Genomic DNA, 6,000 nt, shown 5'->3' with positions numbered 1-6,000 from the left:
AGCATTGTGTACCTTTCTCTCATAGCACTAGTCATATTTGCCATCTTATATGTGTTAGCAGGTATGATACTTAAAGCATATCCACGAAGATTCAAGAGTGATTTTTTTTTTTAGTTTTTATTTAAATTTTAGTTAACGTACAGTGCCATATTGGTTTCAGGAGTAGAATTCAATGATTCATCCCTTACATACAATACCCAGTGCTCAACACAACAAGTGCCCTCTTTAATACCCATCAACCACCTAGCCCACACCCCCCACACCCACTTCCCTCCATCAACCCTCAATTTGTTCCCTATCATTAAGAGTCTCTTGTGGTTTGCTTCCCTCTCTCCTCTTTCCCTCTCTTCCCATAGGTTCATCTGTTTTGTTTCTTAAATTCCACATATGAGTGAAATCATATGGTATTTGTCTTTCTCTGATTGACTTATTTTTCTCAGCATAGTACATTCTAGCTCCATCCACGTCATTGCAAGTGGCAAGATTTCATTCTTTTTGATGGCTGGGTAATATTCATATATATATATATATATATATATATATATATATATATGTAGACACACACACGCACCCCACATCTTCTTTATCCATTCATCAGTCGATGGACATTTGGGCTCTCTCCACAGTTTGGCCATTGTTGATAATGCTGCTATAAACATCGGGGTGCATGTACCCCTTTGAATCTGTATTTTTGTATCCTTTGGGTAAATACCTGGTAGGGAAATTGCTGGATCATAGGGTAGTTCTATTTTTAGTTTTTTGAGGAACCTCCATACTGTTCTCCAGAGCGGCTGCACCAGTGTGCACTCCCACCAACAGTGCAAGACGGTTCCCGTTTCTCCGCATCCTTGCTAACACCTGTTGTGCCTTGAGTTGTTAATTTTAGCCATTCTGACAAGTGTGAGGTGGTATCTCATCATGGTTTTGATTTGCATTTCCCTGATGATGAGTGATGTTGAGCATCTTTTCATGTGTCTGTTAGCCATCTGGATGTCTTCTTTGAAAAGTGTCTACTCATGTCTTCTGCCCATTTCTTCACTGGGTTATTTGTTTTTTGGGTGTTGAGTTTGATAAGTTCTTTATAGATTTTGGATACCAACCCTTTATCAGATATGTCATTTGCAAATATCTTCTCCCATTCCATGGGTTGCCTTTTAGTTTTGTTGACTATTTCTTTTGCTATGCAGAAGCTTTTTATCTTGATGAAATCCCAATAGTTCATTTTTTCGCTTTTGCTTCCTTTGCCTCTGGCGACGTGTCTAGTAAGAAGTTGCTACGGCCAAGGTCAAAGAGGTTGCTGCCTGTGCCCTCCTCTAGGATTTTGATGGTTTCCTGTCTCACACTGAGCTCTTTCATCCGTTTTGAATTTAATTTTTTGTGTATGGTGTAAGAAAGTGGTCCAGTTTCATTCTTCTGCATGCCGCTGTCCAGTTTCCCCAACACCATTTGTTGAAGAAACTGTCTTCCTTGCATTGGATATTCTTTCCTGCTTTGTCGAAGATTAGTTGACCATATAGCTGTGGGTCCATTTCTGGGTTTTTTATTCTGTCCCATTGATCTAGGTGTCTGTTTTTGTGCCTGTACCATACTGCCCTGATGGACTGCAGCTTTGTAATATTGCTTGAAACCTGGAATCATGATTCTTCCAGTTTTGCTTTTCTTTTTCAGAATTGCTTTGGCTATTTGGGGTCTTTTGTGGTTCCATACAAATTTTAAGATTAAAAATGCTGGTGGTAGTTTGATAGGGATTGCATTAAATGTGTAGATTGTTTTGGGTAGCATAGACATTTAAACAATGTTTGTTCTTCCAATCCATGAGCATGGAATGTTTTTCCATTTCTTTGTCTCCTCTTCAGTTTTGTTCATAAGTGTTCTATAGTTTTCAAAGTAAAGATCTTTTTACCTCTTTAGTTAGGTTTATTTCTAGGTATCTTTTTGTTTTTGGTGCAGTTGCCTAAAGTCAACAGAAGAAGGAAAATAATAAATATTAGAGCAGAAATAAATGATATAGAAACAAACAGACAAACAAAAATCAGGAGAACAGATCAACGAAACAAAGAGCTGGTTCTTTGAAAAGATTAATAAAACTGATAAACCTCTAGCCAGACTTATCAAAAAGAAAAGACAAAGGGCCTAAATAGATAAAATCACAAATGAAAGAAGAGAGATCACAACCAACACCACAGAAATATAATTATAAGTTAATACTATGAAAAATTATATGCCAACAAACTGGGCAATCTGGAAGAAATGGATAAATTCCTAGAAACTTACAAACTACCAAAACTGAAACAGGAAGAAGAAGAAAATTTGAACAGATCCACAACCAGAAAAGAAATTGAATCAGTAGTAAAAAATCTCCCAACAAACAAAAGTCCTGGGCCAGACGGCTTCCCAGGGGAATTCTACCAGACATTTAAAGAAGAGTGAATACCTTTTCTTCTTCAACCATTCCAAAAGATAGAAATGGAAGGAAAACTTCCAAACTCATTCTATGAAACCAGCACTACCTTTATTCCAAGACCAAAGACCCCACTAAAAGCGAGAATTACAGGCCAATATCCCTGATGAACGTGGATGCAAAAATTCTCAATAAAATTTGTAGCAAGTCGAATTCAACAGTACCTTAAAAGAATTATTCAACATGATCAAGTGGGATTTATTCCTGGGCTGCAGGGTTGGTTCAATATTCACAAATCAATCAATGTGACACACCACATTAATAAAAGAAAGGATAAGAACCATGTGATCCTGTCAATAGATGCAGGAAGAGCATTTGACAAAATACAGCATCCATTATTGATAAAAACCCTCAAGAACATAGGGATAGAAGGAACATAGCTCAACATCATAAAGGCCATGTAAGAAAGACCCACAGCTAGTATCATCTTCAATGGGGAAAAACCGAGAGCCTTTCCCCTACGGTCAGGAACAAAACAAGGATGTCCACGTTCACCACTGTTATTTAATGTAGTACTAGAAGTCTTAGCCTCAGCAGACACCAAAAGGAAATATAAGGCATCCAAATCGGCAAGGAAGAAGTCAAACTTTCACCATTCGCAGACAACATGACACTCTATGTAGAAAACCCAAAAGACTCCACCAAAAAAATTGCTAGAACTAATACATGAATTCAGCAAAGCTGCAGGATATAAAATCAATGTGCAGAAATCTGTTGCGTTTCTATACACCAATAACGAAGCAGCAGAAAAAGGAGTGATTTTTAAAAAATTCAAAATTACAGTTCCTCCACATGCATTCCCAAGCCATCCACTCGATTCCTTTTGAATGACAGAACAGCTCTTTGGCCTCCGTTCATTCCTTCCTACACTACAGTTTATGGGTCACTCTCCATGCTCTGAGTTCTCCTCACTTGATGAGTCTTGACACTAAAAAAAGGACACTCTTCTGTTTCATGCACCTGGCTCCGACATCCAAGAGTCATAGTTTTCAAGAGGATGGTCTTTATCAGGCCCCATAGAAGAAAGAAAAGGAGGAGGAGGAGGAGGAGGAGGAGGAGGAGGAGGAGGAGGAGGAAGAAGAGGAGGAGGAGGAGGAGGAGAGAGGAGGAGGAGAAAAAGGAGGAGAAGAAGAAGGAGAAAGAGAAGAAGCGGGAGGGGATGGAGCGAGGGAGGGAAGAGGAGGAGGAGGAGGAGAATGAGGCCAAGAGTTATACCCTTTATTCTCTTTGGACGTTTCTTGTTGCACTGACTGCCCGGATCCCTGAACTCTAGAGCCATACTTGACTTGAAACAAGCACTCAGTGAATACTGGTTGATCCTTTGCAGCTCTGTACTATCCATTCCTGGAAGGAAATGTGCACAAAGAGCTTTTTCTGCCACCTGAATGGATGCCAGGACACTGGGGTAGGGGTGGGGTGAGTCCCCTTGATGGATATGACAGAGTTTATTCCTCAACGTTTGCATGGGGGATAATTTCCTTATGGTCTGTGGTCACCCCTTAGATTATGCACTGAGTTAGGGCAGGGTCTACTTCTGCTCTGATGTGCAGGCGGAGGCTCAGCACATACTATAATGAGTGGAATGTAGAGGGTACAGCTCAACTCCTTGTTGGATAAATTAAAGAAGTTCCTCACTTTGTCTGGGGAAGGCCCTCGGAGCTCCCCCAAGTTCACCAGGATGGAATTTCCTTCCCCGTGGGGGAGAAGGAGGGAAGGAAAAGATAAAACATATCTTTCCTTCCCAAGGGAAGGGATCCCCTGTACACCTGGCCCCTGGAGGCTAAAGGAACACTTGCATTTGGAGAAAGCTGGAGGTTAGTTACGAGAGAGGCAGCCCAGGAAGGAGGGCCATAGACAAGTAAGCAAAGGCTTCAGGGCTCACTGAGGTCCTGTTGGGCTGGATTGGGCTGGTCTGGCTCCTGAGGGAGAACGTGGACTCAGTCACCAGGGTCAAGGCATTATAGGGCAGGACGCACCCTTATTCCAGGCACAGAGGTGGCAGGTCAGGAGAGAGAGACTTGTGCTCCTTTCAAGGGCTTCGTTCCTAGGAGGTGGCAATGGCAATGGCTAGGCTCTGAGGAGGCAGGGCTGGGAGAGGAGCCTGCACATTACAGAGGCACTGTACTCACCATGGCAGGGAACACAATGTCACCTCAGGAGAATGCCAGAACTTGGAATCTTCCAAAACACTACCACATACACTCTCTCAGGGGATTCTCACAGCCTCCCAGTGAGACAGGCAGATGACTCCGATTGACAGATGAGGAAATAGGGGTTCTCCAGGGAAGTGTGACTTTCCCAGGCAAACACAAGGGAACCCAGGTGTCTTAGTTTATCTCAGGCCACTGTAAGGAAATACCACAGACTGGGCAGCTTAAACAACAGACCTTGATTTTCTCATAGTTCTGGAGGCTGGAAGTCTGAGATCAGGGTGCCAATGTGGTTGGTTTCTGCTGAGAGCTCTCTTCCCAACCTGTAGGTGGCTTCCATCTCTTTGTGTGCTCACAGGACCTCTTCTTTGTGCATTTGGAGATGGGGGAGAGGGGAGAAAGAGAGACAGTGTGAGAGAGAGAGAGACAGAGAGAGACAGAGACAGAGACAGACAGAGCACTACCTGGCATCTCTTCTCAGAAGGACACTACTCCTTATCGGATCAGGGCCTTATGATCTCATTTAACTTTAATTGCCTCCTTATAGGCCTTATCTCCCAATACAGTCATTGGGATTTAGGGCCCTGGCATACAAACATACGTACATACATTCATGCAAACACTGGGGAGACAAAATTCAGTCCATAGCACCAGGTGCTCTGTAACAGAGCCTTAAAGAACATGGTTCATTTTATTACTGCTGCCTCTACTCAAAGTGTACACAGTTTGATGCATTTTGAAAATTGCATCCACTCAGTGACTGACCCAGCCCTTTGTCAAGCTACAGACCATTTCTGTCTTCCCAGGAGGTACCTCTGACTGCCTCGCCAGTTGCTCCTGCCTCCCTGGAGGCAACCGCCCTCAGAATGTCCTGTGCCGCAGATCCTTTTTGCCTCCTCTTGCATTCTGTATCAGTGGAATCATACGGCGTCACACTCTGGCGTCTAACCTCTCTCACTTGGCATATTGTCTGTGAGACACACCTATGGGGTTGTGAGGGTCAGGGGCCCACTGGTTTTTACTGCTGTGTGGGATCGCCACAGGGTAGGGATTCACAGCAAGCCCCTTATCCCTTCTCCTGCTGATGGGCATTTGGGTTGGCTCCAGTGTGGGGCTATTATGATGAAAGCTGATGGGAACATTGTTGAGTGAGTCTCCTTCTTTATGTTCCATTCTCCTAGGTAAATAAGTAGGAGAGCCAGGGCTGGGTCTCAAGGTAGCTGGATGATTTGTTGAAAATGACTGCATGCAGATATTTAAAGCTGTTCTGACAATTCACACGCCTATCACCAATTCTCAACATGAGAACCATCCTAACCCCGACCCAAGGCAGAGAGAGGCTGGCAACCACTCAAGGCTGACCACACCCCGAGTCCCACATTTGCATCC

This window comes from Felis catus, chromosome X, assembly GCF_018350175.1.
Source record: "Felis catus isolate Fca126 chromosome X, F.catus_Fca126_mat1.0, whole genome shotgun sequence".
Taxonomy (NCBI): Eukaryota; Metazoa; Chordata; class Mammalia; order Carnivora; family Felidae; genus Felis; species Felis catus.
The sequence above is the reverse complement of the archived record's forward strand: the minus strand, read 5'-3'. Positions refer to the sequence as shown.